Source organism: Rissa tridactyla, chromosome 4, assembly GCF_028500815.1.
Source record: "Rissa tridactyla isolate bRisTri1 chromosome 4, bRisTri1.patW.cur.20221130, whole genome shotgun sequence".
NCBI classification, from domain to species: Eukaryota; Metazoa; Chordata; class Aves; order Charadriiformes; family Laridae; genus Rissa; species Rissa tridactyla.
Genome location: NC_071469.1, coordinates 77359168 through 77376749, shown reverse-complemented (window position 1 = coordinate 77376749; position 17582 = coordinate 77359168). Strand labels below are relative to the sequence as shown.

The 17582-nt window shown below is 38.2% G+C and overlaps 1 long non-coding RNA gene across 1 annotated transcript in view; it reads right to left on the bottom strand.

Annotated features, from left to right (window-relative positions):
- Window positions 1-73: 73 nt before the first annotated feature.
- LOC128909243 (uncharacterized) overlaps window positions 74-17582 on the bottom strand; it is a 58770-nt gene continuing 41261 nt past the window's right edge. Inside the window, exons 4-5 of the long non-coding RNA XR_008466300.1 lie at window positions 3260-3377; window positions 74-249 (exon numbers count right to left, since the gene is read on the bottom strand). This is a non-coding gene — a long non-coding RNA (uncharacterized LOC128909243). The remainder of the gene's footprint in view (window positions 250-3259; window positions 3378-17582) is intronic.

The window sequence follows — 17582 nt, the reverse complement described above, 5'->3', positions numbered from 1 at the left end:
ACCAAAAGTCATTTCTTCACATTTACAACTGAATAATGACAATATTTTGCTCACCAGCTCTCCCTCCAGAGGCGTGGTGCAGCTTAGGACAGTGAGAGCAGGGACATAACGCCTGGTGATGGGACCAACCTTATAGAAGTGGTCATGCTTTGGCCTGCAGCTCTTGCAGCAGAGAATCAGTACTTTTATCCAACATAAGAATTATCCTTTGTAGATTAATTCCCAGCATCAAAATTAAGAATGTCTACTCTGAAATGAGATTTCAAGATCACAGTGTATTAATTGATCGTGAAATGACTATGAATCTGCAATGTCACACTGTCCATCCCCCCAAGGCTTAAAATGAGCCTAAAATATATCATAAAAATCGTTAGTGTGCCATGTTAATGTTTCCGTAAATGTGCTGCAAACCCTGCATCTGGAATATTCTACAGGTTGTGTTCTGCTCAGTATTCTACATATCAAAGAAGGTCATTCACGTGATAAAAGGGTGAACATGGACATCAAGAACTGATCTTACAAGGACTGCTGCAGAATTTGCCAGCCTCACAAAACAAGTAGCTCCAGCAAAAAACCCTTAAGTCACTATTTACAAAGTGTGATTCATCTGTTTAATGGTGACAGAGAATCCAGGATGTAGTCCAGATGGTCGCACAGATAACAAACCTAGCCTGGCTTTTTGATGCTATGGACAGGCTGTCTGACTGTCTCACACTAAGACAGACAGATAGGTAGATTGATAGACAGACAGACAACGACCTGCTCTTCCTGAAACAGTTTTGCTGTTAATACACATTTTAGAATAAAAAAATCCAGCTGTGCATAGACCTTGCTAACCTACAGAACTAGTATAGGAGAGGCCTGAAAACATAGGCAGACTTCTATTTTAAGTTTACAAGTTCAGATGTTTCTGTTGTCCCCTTAGGAAAGAAAAGGGCAAGGACAGAGTTTGAAAAGCTATTCAATAATAGATCTTAAGCTCCAAGCTAGAACAGGACAATTCTGGGCCAGCACAGCGATTCTCCAACAGCTGGTATATGTACTTCGTAGTACTACAAGCTTTTGGCAAAGAAACTCAACTGACTGGATTCTATTCCCAGTGCTGCCTTTCCCCAACTTTTAACCCAAGGCAATTTACCTAACTTATGTCTGTTCCTGGTTAGCCATCTGGTAAATAGATAATATAATTGCACCCTTTATAGGGATGCTCATTGTAGGGCTTAATTATTGAACGTCTTTAAGATATGTCAAGGTTCTTGGTGAAGAGTTGTGCAATCCATTAATAAATAATGGGGGGTGGGAGGGGCGCTAAGAGGAGGGGAAGCATAAAGTTGAATTGTTGCATAGGAGAAACGTTAGCCAAACTGAGGCAGCAGAAATACAGGCAAGTGATTAGTTGATATGATGCGAAAAGGGAGAGAGCAAAATCACTAAATTAATCGCACTAGAAAACATAAAGAAGGAAAATGGGCTGCGTTGAAATGACAAAAAAGTAAACTTGGACAAATGGGAAAGGACAGACCTGGCAAAACGGAGTAAGTTGTGTGTCACCAGAGAGGTGTCAAGATCGGGCTGAGCCAGGAAGCTTAAACTGACTGGAGGGGGAACTTCTCCATGCTTTACAATTCATGTTTCATTCTCTTCCAGTTTGCTCATTTCTTTACAGTGTAGCTTACACAGACTGTTCTAATGGATGGCACTGCCACAGGGCACATGCCCTTTTCTATCCCATCTGAAGTGGGTGGTACCTCAGGGAGTTGACAGCTTCTCCTGAATGCGTGGCATTTCTGGGACAGACATCTGCACAGACATCTCCGTAACAGCCTCAGGGAAGCAGCATTGACTCCCTTCACCAGCCTGATCATCTGCAAATTACATCATACAAACTACTTTCATTTCCCAAGCATAATTGCCGTAAGTGATCCATTGATTGCTATCTGACACTTCGCTTTTCTGGTTTCATTTCCCAGATGTTTCTGGTTTTGTCTCACCCTCAACTCCATTTTATCAGAAATGTGACAACATATATTAGAAGGACATGGCCATACTGCAAAGAAAGAATTATATCAGATAAGTACAGTAGAGAATCATAGTGTTTAAATAGGGTTATCACAAATTTAATAGTCTGCAAATGAAACACAATTAGCTTACTGTTTATTCAGCTCTCATCTGAAAAGTTGCTTACTATACTGGATTTTTTCATTACAAGGGCCATGCACTTCAGATAGCGTGGCAGTAAATAAAACCTTTTCCCTTAACTTTTTGAAGTGCCCTAATTATTTTTTTTTGAAGAATAATAGATATTTATTTAAAGAGTAGGGGTTTCCTTCTCTAAGTTCTTGTTTGAATTGGAAGTCTTTGGATAAAATTAGATTTATAAGACCACCAACTTTATTTTCTGCTTGCTTCACATTGTTTTAAGTTATTGCCTCTTTCTACTAGTACCCATTGCAGCTATCACTGGATTCAGTTCTCCAGCCCCTATTTACATTTAGCATTATGAAGGAAACGCACTAATGTGAACAAGGAGATGAGTTAGTCTGCAAAGTAGGAACTCAAAGACAAAGATTTTTCTTCAACCTTTTTCTGCAATCAAACCAAAGCAGAGACCTAGCTCTCAGCTTTATTTTTTAGGAATTATCTTGTTTCCAAATTTACACAAGTAGTACATTAGGTAGGCAGGGTACTTTTTCTGTCAAGAAAATTGAGAGATTGGAAGACAACCAAAGTCCACAAAACCTATCCTTACACTAACATTTTACTATAGCATTCCTCCTGTACTTAAAAGGTACAGTCTAACTGGGGGGGGGGGGGGGGGGAGAGGAGGGGGGGAAGGCATGTGGACCAAAGATCTTTTCTACCAATATGGATGGGCTCTTCTCCTTCAATGTACAAAGATAACCTGTGGTTTTCGAGAATATTTTAACCATACTGAGGAATGTCCCCCAAACATAGAGTCATGAGGTGTACCGTGAAGAAAAATACCATCCAGCAAGAAGGAGAAAAGATGGTAGAAAAAGGGCCTCATGGTTATTTTCCATATTGCTGAGTCCATGGCTGAGTCCATGGCGCACACTCTGAGATATACTGAGCAGTTAAAGGATTTTGTTCCAGGCAGTAAATTTTGAAAAATCATTTGGCCTCATCACTTGGTACTAAACACTGAGTCTTGCTCAATCTTGCTCTTAAAAGTATGAATGACTCAGAAGAATTCCATGCCTTTTAGCAATAAAATCTTAAATACAAACGTTGAGCTTACCTTCTGTCACTCCACTACTCATTTTCCTGCTATTGACAATGAAGGAGCATCACTTCCAATAAAATTTCATTCCAGCTTTCATGTTTTTCTTGGAAAAGAAAGCAGGTGAATCCTTGATCTGCAAAAGATAAATGCTATTTTGTTCTAGTCTGTCTGACCAGTCTATCAACGACAGTCATTCATCTGCTGTGGAAAAGTCAACAGTGCACCCTGAATTTGCTAACATTGCATCTGCTGGTACATTTTTCTTTGACAGTAAGTGAGGCATAATAAACCTTGATCTTTTTTATATGCTGTTTTTTGTTTGGAAAGTATGATTCATTGGCTACTTGCTACTACACATTGTTCCTCAACAGAATCACATTCTACAGTCGCAACAAATTTCTTCCTTGGATTCAACAAAACCCACTATTTATTATTCTTAAAAAATAATAATATAAGAGAGAGACCTCCATGTGAAAATTTTAGGTCTGCATTTTCAGTGCTGACACCTGCCGAGTGATGCATCAGAGAAAGTGGGCCTATTATCACCATAAGAACTCAAAAAAATTCTTTCTGAATTCCAGTAAATATCTTCCTTTTCAACAGCTTATTCGAGATATATGAATGTGATGAAATTCTGTGTTCTGTGTGAGTGAATGCGTTTTCATTTTCATTCAGCAAATAATAATCTGTAACCCTCAATGGCATTAGAAAGAGTATTTGTCTTTGCAGTGCTCCACGGAAGTTGTTTGAAATCCCCTGTCAAAACTTTTCAGCCTAAAAGGTACATTGGTGATCACTTACACACACACAATTGATCATTTAGGGGCTGGAAAAGCATTCTTAGCCCTTTCACTGCCTGTGCAATGGTATCTTCCTAACTGTACACATCTCAGCAAGTCAGCTTCACAAATAAAATGTACTACTGAGCTGCGTTTTTCCTATAACACACTAATGACTCATCTTCTCCTATTATGCTTCTTCCAGAAGAACAACTAAGGCAAGGAGAGCACCAGTCAGTTCACGTCTTTCCCCTGAAGTAGATGAAAAACTATTAACTGTATCACAGATGCCTTTCTTTTCAGATAACTGTTTCTTTACATAATATTTATTAGCTTTCCCCCTAAGATTTGGGTAAGCTTCTTCACTTCTTTTAAGAAAGGGAAGACAGGAGAAAGAGGAGAAGGTCCAAACTAACACAAATAGAAAAAAGCCTACGCATGGGTGTAATCTGATTGAGAGAACAGGTTTCAGCTTGTGCATACTGCTGTATCTCACCTGAAGTTAATGGATTCACAATAACAGACACATTATGAACCCAACCCAGTATGTCATCTGTACACAGATGAAATAACATTAATTAAATAAAATCACAACAGAAAATAGCAGTAATGTTCCCTGTTAAATATATTTTGCCTGTATATAAGAAAGCCAGTATGAAGATTACTTTGACTCCACTGCTCTTTCCAAGGTGGAGATGTGTGTGAAAAAGGGTTTAAAATAATATGAGAGAGGTTTCTCTCACTCCAACACTGAGATTCCTCTAAAAAATAAGTGACTGGAAACATTCCTGTATGAGTAAGTATTACTTTCGTTTTACATATATTATTATACTCCCCTTGTTTTTCCATCTTGAACAGTAGAAAATTATAATCTATTATATAGAACCATAAGTTATCATAAGGAAATAAAAAAAGTAGGTACGTGATGTGCTGAGTAACGCAATGTGCAATTACTGGACAAGATGCAAATCAAGACACTTTCTATGTTTCATGTAGGAAACACTTTTCCTGTACTATTCTGATAGTAATTTCTTGCCCTCCAGTTCTATTTTGTCTATTCCTTTGAGAAACTGTCTCTGATACTTTATACACTCTCTAGAGGGAGATGGCAACTGTATCTATAAGTACACAAACAAGGATATTCACTGATACACTATATACTTAATTGATTTGAGTCAGAAAAAAGACACGGAACAGCTTAACTCAGACAGTAGGTACATTGTGAAGCACCTTCCACTTATTAAAACACTGAAACACAATGATCGTTTAAACAGTAACAGAGGCGCATACCCACAAGCTTTGTTTGCTCAGCTAATATTAAAATTCTTTCATGGATTCACCATAAGGTATTTCAGTTTTTCCTTTTATATATCAAAACCTGGTCAACTCCTTTTTCCCTAATGTAACTTCCCATAGTCAGGGAAGCAGCAAGAACAAAGAAAATCATCTTTAGAAACTAAAGTCATCACCTGCCTTATATTTCCAAATTATTATTAATATTGTTATTTAGCTTTCATTTTATGGCAGCACCAAGGAATTCAAACTCCATATCAGTATTCTCTTCCACAATGACAAATACAAACAACAGCAAAGCAACCCTTGCTCCAAAGCCATTCCAGATAATCAAGTTATTAAAAACATCATTATGGTCTGTCTGTAAGATTGCATTTAAATTAATCAGCAGATGCCACATCAAGCACTACATAATCTGCCCAAGGACACCAGACCCACACTTCTGACTTCACTGGACGTTGAACAGTGCTTGAGAATAGTGCCTTCACCCAGCACTCCGGTACGGGCCCAACTCCTCTTCTGCTGGAGTAAAGGCAACAGAAATAGCCTCTTGCAAGAGCCCGCAACTAAAACAGTCTTTAATTTTAAGGTAACACAAACCTGAACTACTTTACATTGTTACCAAGTTCCCAGAAAGGGCTGGATCCATCTAGGATATTAAGTGGAGCCCATACATTTCCTAAATTCCAGTATGTCTGCCAAGTTTTACTCTAATAATACCATTATCATTAAACTTCACTGCAAAAAATGAAACGAAATTAATTTTACATTCCTAAAATAAATCTTGCTACCTGAGTTCAGAATTATGTGCATGCAATTCATACACAGAGAAATCTACGCACTTTTTTTTTTGTAGTCGTCTTAACCTCACAGCCAAACACAGCATGTGAACGAGGTACATTCCATAATAATTGTGTAGAAGTGCAAATTCCATGCTTGCTTGTGCACTCCTAAGGCTTTGGCACATAGGTTCAAGATGTTTTGTTTTTTATGTAGAGATTTATACTAATTTCTCACCACCAATAAATAATATTTCCTTAAACAACATGTTTCCTTAATTTATTACACTTTTCACATATGAAGGTTCAGCCCTTTGCCATTCTGACTTCAGTAACTACAAGGTACGTGTCACGGGTTAATAAAACCTATCATCTGTGCTAGCAAAAGCACACCATAACACATTCAGCATCCGTCAGTTCTGAAAATACTAATGTACAAATGGTTTGCTATAGATTTAAAAGTTGAACCCGATTGAGAACCTTTTTTAAGCTTAAGGGGAAATGTGGTCATGAAACTGAGGAAGCTTTATGGCAGAAGGCTGTATTGATATCTGTACTTATGTCCTTATCAAGAACAGGTCAAATAAGCCTTTCTTGGAATTACACAGTGATGAGTTCAGATAAATAAACCAGACCATGTAATTCATAATCCTTAACGGTAACAATTAATTTTCAGAATCTGTCTCCTGTGAAAGAAAGCACTGGTGTTTCAAAGCCATGATTATTTTAGCTCTGATTTACTCGTACCACAGTGTGTATTGCCCTACCTCTGAACAGCTCTGGAAAGCTAAGTAACTAGGCCTATAAAACTATGCTCCGTGGATTTCATATGAGTCTAAGTGTAAACAACAGAACTTACAACTAATTGCCTTTTAGATAAAGCTGACTTAAGCAATTGAGATAACAGAATCCTACAATACTCTGGATGAAACATACTAAAAATGTGAATTAATAAGTTAGCTGATATTGAGCTCCAGATGTTTCTTACTCTGGCAACGTTCCTTAAGTGATGATAAGCAGATTTACATACTTAACTAATATGTTTATTTAAAGAAAATTTCCAAATCCAGACTAACATCCAGATTTCTTATTTGGCTTCAGATCAAAAGACATACTATCAATAAGGACGGCATCCAGGAAAACCTTTTCAACATCTGCTTAGAACTAAACAACAGATATTTGATTTTCTGCAAATTTAATTTCAGGCAAAATTTTACTTCATCCAATATTTTTTATATCCTCAAGACAGCCTGACCTAGTCATTTTGCATATTCAAATCTCAGAATACAGCTCGTACACTGGCAGAGGCAGCAGTTGCTAAGGAGAAACTCTGTTAGTTTGTAGTTCACATTTAAAATGCTATGAGCAATTTCACTTCGAGTGAGAACAAAAGCTTTTTGGAAGCAAAGCCCTCCTCTCGGTAATTTAAAGAAACAGGTTCAAAAACATTGTATATGATCCCAGTAATCTAAAGAAACTTAAGTAGTTCGTAAGCAAAATTGAAGCTCTACTGTTTCATAAAGGTGAGGAATGGAAAAGAAAGTTAACATTACCGAGTCATAGTTGGTATTCTTTGAAACTCTCTCATGAGAAATGCTTATTGTTACATTTATGGCAAACTAAGAAAAGACCAACTCAGACCAAAAATTTAAAAGAAAATACTGGGAAGAATGGATGCTGTTCCAAATTTCTCCCCAGGTTACAGAAAGGAAAACACAAATATACTGTTCACTGGGAACAAAAGTGTGTATTCCAGGGCTGAGCAGGAACTGACCAGGAAATATAAAATATGGACTCCATTTTCAAAATTAATTATTGTAGAAGAGAAATGAAATGAAGAAAAATGTTTCCAAACAAGTCGAGCACGGGCATAAACTTCTACTGAAAGCCAAGATAACGACAATATAAACATAAAAGAGATAAACTTTAAGCCATACATTATACCAGTAGATATATAGACTGTCTGAGGAATGATGCCAAGGATTAGGAGAGATGAGAGGAAAAACTACCCTGTGTTTCTTGTGGTTCCTTGGCGTACGTGAGAGAACAGGAAATATACCTACCAGGAATTTGGGACAGAAGAAAGTCTTCTGGATCCAGATAACCCTATAACGTGATTGGTCTCTGGTATCCCACACCCACAGCTTTCAACCTACTTTGCAAAGCATGTAAGTACAGGAAAACTGCTAATCCAAATCACCCTGCGGGGCCATGGCAGAATCAGAAATACAACATAAGAAACCAGAACGCCCTACCCACTGAACACACTGATTTTCTTCCATTAAAAAAGGAGAATATACCTTTACACTTCATTTGCTGTGGAAAAAAAGGCTGAAAAATGCAACAGGAACATTCCCTAAATTGTACTCAGAAATCAAAAAGGCAATAAAGGGAAGTCAACATTTATTACTTCATTAAGAATGTGTGGGGTTTTTTTTAAACTGGCATTAAGACTTCGGAATATCTGGGGTTAACAACACTGCTATCAGATGGAGTCAGACTTTCCGATTGATTTGTCCGCGTAGCTAAGTGGTAACAATCAGAAAACTAGATTGTATTCGTTTGTTAGCGCTTCAAATAGCGACAATCTAAGGGTTTGGAGCTGGAATTCTCTACCATGCAAGTTAGCTTACCCCAGGCGATGACAATCAAACACATATGAATGAAAGTGAAAAATTCCACAGTGTTTATACATAAATTGTAAAAAAGCTTAAAATGGTGAGATTTTTAATAGCTAATGATTATTAAGGTGGTTTTTTTCCTATGTTAGCGTTGGTCTCTGCAATTCGCACTTCCATATTTTCCTAACATCCACAATGTCCATCTAGGAAGATATATTCCTTTCCAAATGAGCTGAGCTTGCAATTTAATGATTTGTCTCCAAGATGTGCGGCTCTACAGCAGACGTAGCAAAATACGTCCTTGCTACTTTTAGAGGCAAAAAGGCTTCTCTTGGGTCCAGAAAGGCTGAGCCCTGCTCACTGCTGTTCCAACCAAGGAAAGAGTCTGGAAAGAGCCCACAGACACGGAAGAACAAAGGAGCAGCAGGAGGCAGGTGTCAGGGTGAATGCTGGGCAGTACACCAGCTGCCCAGGTCATTTTTTACAGCTCAAACTACATTAGGAAGCACTGATACAACACAAGGCAATACACTGCCCCCTTTAGCTTCAGCTAGCCCCTAATATAACAACCACGGCTCACAATATCTCTTCCTCTATATGCTTTCCTAATTCCTCTTCCATTTACTACGCCTCTTTTAGCATAGTCAGAGCCATCTATTCTATTTGTTCTTTTTCCATTATGTTCCACGTGTAAGTAAATTTGTCTCTAATTCTTTCATACTGATCTTTTTCCAGCAGCGATTCACATCCCCAAATACCTGTATTTGCCACAATTACAAAGTGTCTCATAATGTCAATGCTTTCTGTTCCTTCAGGATTTTAAATACACCAGTAGAGTCACCTTTTATTTTTTTTTTCCATGGATATAGTTTTCCTGACTTCCCTTTGTGTAATTAAGTTCCTAAAACCCCTGAACTGTTCCAGATTGCTCTTTTTAGGTCCTTCTCCAGCTCTGTGATATCTTCTAAGCATGGTAACAAGAACGGACCTTGAAACAGTTTTTTTCATTGAAAAATTTGTTTTGCCACTGGGTCTTCTCATTCCATCCACTTCCACCTTGAAGGCCATGGCTTTTCCTTTCTTAAAATTTGCATTCCATAAAGGTATTATGATTTAATGTTTTTGGCATCATTATTTCTTCTTTTAAACTGCAGAAGAACCAAATATACACAACTTCTACTTTTGATTTACCCTAACTGCTAGTCTCTTTTGCCTTATTACTTTAATTCCTCTTTATTCAACTGTAGAATTAACGATACATTAAGCTGCCCATAGTATATCCAGCCCAGTGCGCCTGACTGCAACAGCAAACATAAACCAGTAAGGAAGTCTGCAAACTATTCCATAATTACATGAACTTGTGTTAACATTAGTTTCCCAAACATGCTTCACGTGGTGTCACTGAGAAGGCATTGGCATAGGGTCTAAATCTGACCAGGGAGCAACTGGGGCTAAAGCCTGTGCAGTGCTAGTGCGGGCAGAAATAGAATGAAGCAAATTTGTACCTTCTCTCTTCCAAAGACTTGCTCTGCTCCAGGATTTGCTCGGGTGTCCAAGATCCCTGCGAGATTTCCCAGAAGCATGGACTAACCGGCTGATGAGAACATCCTGCTCCAGTTCCTGCCCCATCCAACGTCCATCCAACACGGCACCAGCCTTCAATCCCGTGGGCAAACATAAGGCAAAGGCTGCTAGGGCTGGGTAGGCCACGCCTGCCTTAGCCTGCCTTTTCTACTAACCTCCTTGGAATTATCCCTTTGCAGGGCAATCAGGCAATAAAGCAATTTTGTATCTCAAAATCTTCACCAAACCACAAGGGAAAATTAAGGTAGCACACCACTGGAAAAATGACGCTTCATGGAAAACTAGCCAGCCATCTACTTCTTTTGCTGTTTAAAACCCCCGACGCCAGTAAAGATGCATATTTCAAAAGGTTTGCTTATTTGGGTGCACCCCAAGACATGATGTTGCCCTTTCTATTTTGCAAATTCAGTCAGAATTCAGAAATGTGTGAAGCCACATATAATGAATCTGATCAAATGCATTATGAGTAATGTATCTTCTCATATCCAGGCCTCACTCCTCTCTCTCTCTAATTATTCTGACACCACTAGACACACTTGGTCTCTCATAAATTAACGTAAATCATGTGAATATCATTTATCATAAAACATACATCTGCAAAGCACAGTAAAACCTTCTTTTCTCCCTTCTCAACGTGCAACAACATGCATTTCAGTTGGTCTAGTTTAATACTGGCCTAATACTTAATGATCCAGGGCTGTGCTAGTGTGTACTATTTCAGATAGCTGGTATAAACCACTCAACGTGAACACATAAAATACATTCAATGGAAGAAACGAGAACCAGCATATAACATTTCCAAAACTATTTAAGTGACACAGGAGCTGCATTCCCATTTTTAAAAGTGACTTAGGTACATAAGAGATTTTGAAATTTGTAATAACTTGACAATAATTAGGCACTTGTGTGAATTATATTTTTTATCTGCATTTAATTACCCATTTGTACTCGCTTCTGTGATTAATTAGATTTTGTTTTGAAGCAGTAGTGCATTATTGCTAACAGCTTACTACAAATGATATACTAACTACTTGCAGTGTAAGGAGGTTTATATAAGTCCCTTGACGGGGCTTAGAAGAAATCCAGCCTGTAACAATTCTCTAAGGAGTCCCAGCAGGCAGAGGTGTTTACAGGGGTGGTCTTCTACCCTGGAGGAAGGACAGCTGCGAATCAGGAATGGGAAACCCATAAAAACCCAGCAAGCAAGAAGAAATACTTTTTTTTTTTAACTTTCAGGCTTCTGTAAAGGAGGGCTGGGGGTGCTGTTGCTTTCTAAAGAAGAAAAGCTATGCAGGAACCAGAAATAAGAATTTTTGTAGTCAATAAAAGAAGCTTGGTTAGCTACCTGCTGTGGGAAATGGGCACTATGAAGGCACTTAGGCCATCTGATCAAAGAATCAAATATTCTAGAGAGCAATTCCTGGCATAAGTGGCAGAGAAATTGAAATGAGAAAGGGTTGCTATCTTGTCCTAGAAGAATAATAGAAAGATTATTCCAAGGCAAAAGCTGGGGAGGTGGGGGAGTGTTCTCCTTCCAGGGTAAGGTAGGGAAATTTCTTACAAGGTCACAGGCCGCTTTGGCAAAGAGATATAAAACCAGCAGCACTCTTAAGTGACTGTGCTGAACTTGAGAGAGAAGGCTGTGCCAGAGATACAGGTGTGCTCTGTTGGCTTCCATTCTTGGTTAAATTCATGACTTCTCAAAGCTGCTACACGGTTACGGAAGAGCTCCCATTATAGCTCGGTATCCCGTGTGTCTCTGCCTTATCTCTGTACGGAGTGAACAAACTTCCTGTTCCTCCCCTGCCTCGAACATAATTCCCTTGTTCTTCCCACTACTTGGTTTTTATTGCTGTAGGTGTTTTACTGCTAACAAACGCAAAGTTTGAAGTGTTAAAGTGGAAACGAAGGTAAGAATTTCACAAACCGAAGTGATTTCAATATCGACCTGGTGGTTTTCCCAGCCTGCCATTCTAATAAACGAGTGTTCCTTCAGTATTATAAAAGTCATCAAACCATGATAAGGGAGACAAAAATCACTTCCAATCTCACCTGGGGACTTGCAGCTAGCAGCACAATTACACACAATACTGTGCCAGAAAATACTGAAGCAAATATTAAGAGGGTTTTTATTTATATGTATTCTGTCTATGCAGCAATGTCAGAGTTGACAGCTCAAAAGACTGCATTTTCCCAAACTCTTACTTTTAATAATCTGCAAACATGACTGAAGGAAGCAGTAAGAAATCTAATAAAAGTGAATGCAGAAAGGATTAAGGAGACAGCTTCATGACAATTTACAGTTCTACGTAGCAGTCTCTTGCTATGAGTTGTGATAAGATAAATCTTGTTTACAGTGTGTTAATCCCATGTCCCAATAACGCTCGTAGGCAATGGATTCAAGTCTTCCTTAGAAGAATGAGCTGCTTTTGCATGAAATGAACAGCCGTGAGTAGCAGCAGCCTGAATGAGAGCGTGGAAGGTCAAGGGTTATTCGAGATTACACTTCCCAATGACTCATTCACATCTCTCGGCTTCAGAAAATGTTCAATGTAAATTGTTTGGATGTAAATTATAAGTAAAGCTTTATTTGAACTTTTCTGGGTCAATGATTGACTTTTATTGCTCTCTATAGAGTGAAATTTCAAAGTTGGCTTTCAGGTTTATTCATATAATAGAGATTTTATGCATTTTCTATGACCAGAGAGGACTCTTAGTCCTCGTGAAATAGCTTTAGTCAGGAACAGACAGTGTGTTTATATAATATCAGATACTCTCCTAGATAAATTTCAACTATGAACATAAAACTTTGTATTCCTCTTGCACAGACAGTAAGAGTTGATGGACTATTACCTTTTTATCTCTGTATCAGTGTTAGGCCCTATCACTACTTACCCAGGTCCAATCACTTCAAAATATTAGCTAATTAGACATTATCCAACCTATTGCCCCCAAAAGGTAATGGTTTGACCCAGATAGGACAGATGACAGGAACTCAGAAGCCAGATTATATATCTAGATCTGATATTTAATTGTCTGGACACTTTAGGCAGCTCACTTCACCTTCTGCGACAGTTTAATCTTCAGCCTTTCTTGCTGTGTTGACTGTAAGAGTTCAAAAACTCTCCTTTTCCATAGAGATACCTCTCCTGTTTTGTTTTGCACCATCAATATTCCACTAGGAAAGAAACAGTAATAAAAATTATTTTAAAAGTTACAAGAACCCTGTGCAGAGACTGATATCTTCAGTTGCTGCTTATTGATAATAATAATCATTCTTCTGTTGCAGTATTTTACTCATGCATTTGAGAATTGGAAAACACATTTCTCTATGGGCTGCACTATTCATCAAGAGTGAAAAGTTAGTTGTCCTTTAGTCAGCTTTGCTTTTCTTTCTCCCCAGCTTGCTCTTAGAAACAACAATCCAAGTTTCTTCTCTCCGCTGTTTGAATGCTTGCATTCCGTACTGACCGCTCACCACTCCGAAAGCTATGAAGCTGTATTCTTTTTAACCACATCTGTCATTATAGGAGATGGTCACCTTAGTAGAAAGATGGCTATAACGGGTTGCTAATGGGCTATTAAGGGGCTTTCAAGTATCAAGATGATCATCATAAGTAAGAACTGAGAGCCATTCTTTATTTCTCTGTAAGATTAATTTTTCCCCAGTAATTCCGTGGATTAATAATGCAAGGTTTGTGCACCTCAGGAACTGCTTCGTGGTTTCTTACCATATGCTATGCAAATTCAATAATTAGCTCTTGACTTCACAATTTAAAAATAAGGTACTACTAACTCCATTTAGGGATGGGGAAAATACCAAGTTGAGCAAGGTTTCTAAAGGAAACAATTAGGTGATATTCTTAAAAAGGCTCTTGATTCGATCAGCTTTCAGAAGTACCTTAGCACATATTCAGTTATAGTGACTGAATCACATAAACATTTAAAATGGCACAAATGCACAAAATATTTGTAATCTCAAGTCTTGCTTTATCATTGCTTTGTTCTCAGATGAATTTCTGGGTACTAACTTCTTTGAGAGCTTTGCAGTCTCTATAGAAATGTTCTATATTCTGCCTAAGCTTGTGCTCTCAGAGTTGACATCCTTTCAAAAGAAAGCAGAAAACACAGAAAGTGGCACTAGACATTCAGACGTGAAATACTGAACTCATATTTTTTGCTTATATAACAAATGGAAACAAAGAAAGTGGGTTCTTTCCAGTCCCAGCTGGTTATACATCTTATAACAAACTGTCAAACAATTTGACTTATATGTCAGATTTTGCTTAGGTAGAGTTCTCTGTTTCTTCTGAGTGGAACAGGTTTCCTTCTCTGACAGGCAATAGAATAAAGAGGTTTACCTACACTTGGATCTTTCAGCTTTATAGGTTACTGTTCCAAAGTTGTACGTATACATAAGTAATACATACACAAAGCGCTTTTTTTTTTTTTGACAGCAATATACTTACTCTCAAACGCTTCTTTCTAGTTAAATACTTCTTTCTGCCTTCTTTTGGATCTGCATCCTGAACAACATGGTCAGTGTGCCCTATGTTTAAAATGGCTTTCTGAAGTTGCACTTATGATTCTCCCTATATTTTCTGACAACCCAGAGTCACCCCATGTGGCATTTCTTCCTCTCCTTTACTATTCGAACACTATATCTTGGAGGATAAGTGTCAGCAGGTGTAAACAGGAAAAAAGAGACAAGTGGCACCATTATAGCATTGCTTTCACTTGAGAGGGACTACTTTTAGAAAAGAAAGCACTTGCAGCAACTCTCATTTGATTGGCATCATTGTCTAGTGAAGCTGGCACACCATCTTGTGAGCAGGCACAATGCCATCGTAACAGATGGGCATGGGGATAGGAAGCCAAAAGATAATGTATGAGTACCAAATGTGTGTATTGGAGGGCAAGTTTCCCAGTCAGGAACATCAGAATGGCAGTTTATAAGCTTCTGCACCTATGTTTAAGGGAGATAACGTACACATTGCATCTTGACAATAGATGCGTGAGTAACACATTCTGAAACAATAGAAAGAGACCTGTAAGTATGGAATTCAGCAACTGCAGAAGGACTTATCAAATTTTTAACTTTATGTAGGTAAAAGACCCATGTAAAACCCAAAGATGGTGTCTTTATACTTGCAAACTAGGATACCGTTTACAGTATATGATATTGTACAAAGATTAGAAACGCTACACTGAATCAGAGTAAAATTCTTGGCGATGCCATTGACCAAGAGGGGCTAACTGAAGACCAGGAACGAGGGGCTGTATGCAGGGGTCCTCTCCAAGGTATACCTCCCAAGTACAACTTTCTGAGCTGGAGCTTTCATGTGGACCATCACATTAAATAACAGCTAGACTTAATTCCATGAACTTGTGTTACATCTTTATGAATTCATTTATATTTTTGGCTTCCACGGTATCTTATCGTAATGAGTTCTGCAAGTGGATTATTCAGTGAGTGAGCACTTCCTTTGACTTCTGTTGATCATGGGGTAGAAGCACAGTTCTTATGTTGTCAGAAATAGCATAATAGAAACAAGCATAGGCAATTTTTAAGATCAGGTCTGAAATCTAGAATGTGGTCTTTATTTAATTCTGTCCTCCCAACATCACCACCGCCATAGCTAATCTGATCAGCAGCAATGTTACGTGGAATACAATATAAGAAACCAAATCAGTGGCATGATAAATATTCATGAGTCATATCGGTCAATTCAAGCTTGGCAGTATTACACATCTTTAAATGGGCTTGAAACACAAGAAAAGCAGATCACATCAAATAATGCCATATTATACTTCAGTGTGAAACCACATTCTTTGGTCCCCTGCTTCATGTGCTTCATGAAGCCCTAAAGGGTAGTAGTAGAATATAAAAAACGACAATGGACCAAGGCGACAGGAGTTATACCAAGACCTGAGAATGTGTAATTCTCAGCAGACAGACAAGCACTGCACCCTTCCCTGTCAGCCCACCGCGTACCAACAGAATTACATAAAAGTATCCATTCACATTCTCAACTCATTGCTAAATATTCTTTTAACAATAGCCTTTTTTTTCTCCTATTAGTAGCCAAAGGATAAACAGGGATGTGATCATAATTTAGCTGTTTTCATGCCACCATGGGGATTTTTAATAGTTCTAACAGGTACACACCCCTAGACACCTAAGGCAGGACACAGCACCATTCCCCCTTTATTCCCAAGAACAACAAGAAATGGATAACTGCTCTAAGGTTAAACGCTTAGCATTTCATACCAGTAAAACTTCAACAACCTCACACAGCACAAAAATTTTTTAATACTGTCAGCAGGTAGGTGATACTTCCTTACCTGTACAAAAAGGACATCTCTCTGTCAATGTCGCATCATTGTAGGACATTGCAACACAATAGATCAAACTAAAAATCTAAACTTTAGGTTTTTAATCTTGTGTAGTATTTTCTCTAGTAGTGCCATTGGATTTAAAGACTCAGTATACGCACATTATTACTTCTGTACTGCTGAATACATGCATATGAAAACTCTTTGTTTTAATACCTCTGACTTTTTCCAAACCCTCTTTATTATACCTTAAGACATTTTAAGAGACACTATTAGGCTTCACCTCCTAAGCTTTTTCCCCCTGAGAATAAATCCAGCCTGCTCCATGTCCCTTCTTTTGTATGTGTTTCCATACAAACACACTGAAGCACATTTTATTCCCAGTCACAAAAACCTGAAAGAGAAAAATCTATGATCCTTTTTGGTATATGCTGGAGCATTTTGCTATCTTCTTTAGTACTCACAGTAGAATAAGTGATAATCAATAGTGATATCTGCTTGAATCTAGATGGTTTGATGCAAGTGCTTTTGAAACACATCATGGTGTCTGATTTGCTGTAACTTGGTCAGCTTTTCTTACCTCTGCAGCAGCACTTTATCTAAATTATACCAATTGTTAGTTGAAATCTATTAAAGGTTATTATTAGCATTTCAAAATACAGTTGTACCTAGCTGCTTTCTCTCTTGTTAAAATTGGCCAGCTGGGTTAGCTCTTTTAGCTTTGAATCTGAAACAAACCATCCGCAGAGGCCAGATGTAGGTGTCAATAGCAACACATGCAGCCGCTGTCGTGTTTTGTTTCTGGGTCTTCACTGTAGGGAGACTTTCCCTCTGCTTACAGTCTTCCAAAGAGCCAAGCGAGTCAGAGAAGTAAATTACAATTGCGTTGCATTATAATATTCCAGAACACAGAGTTCTCCTCCAAAGCTGAAATAGTACCCAAGCC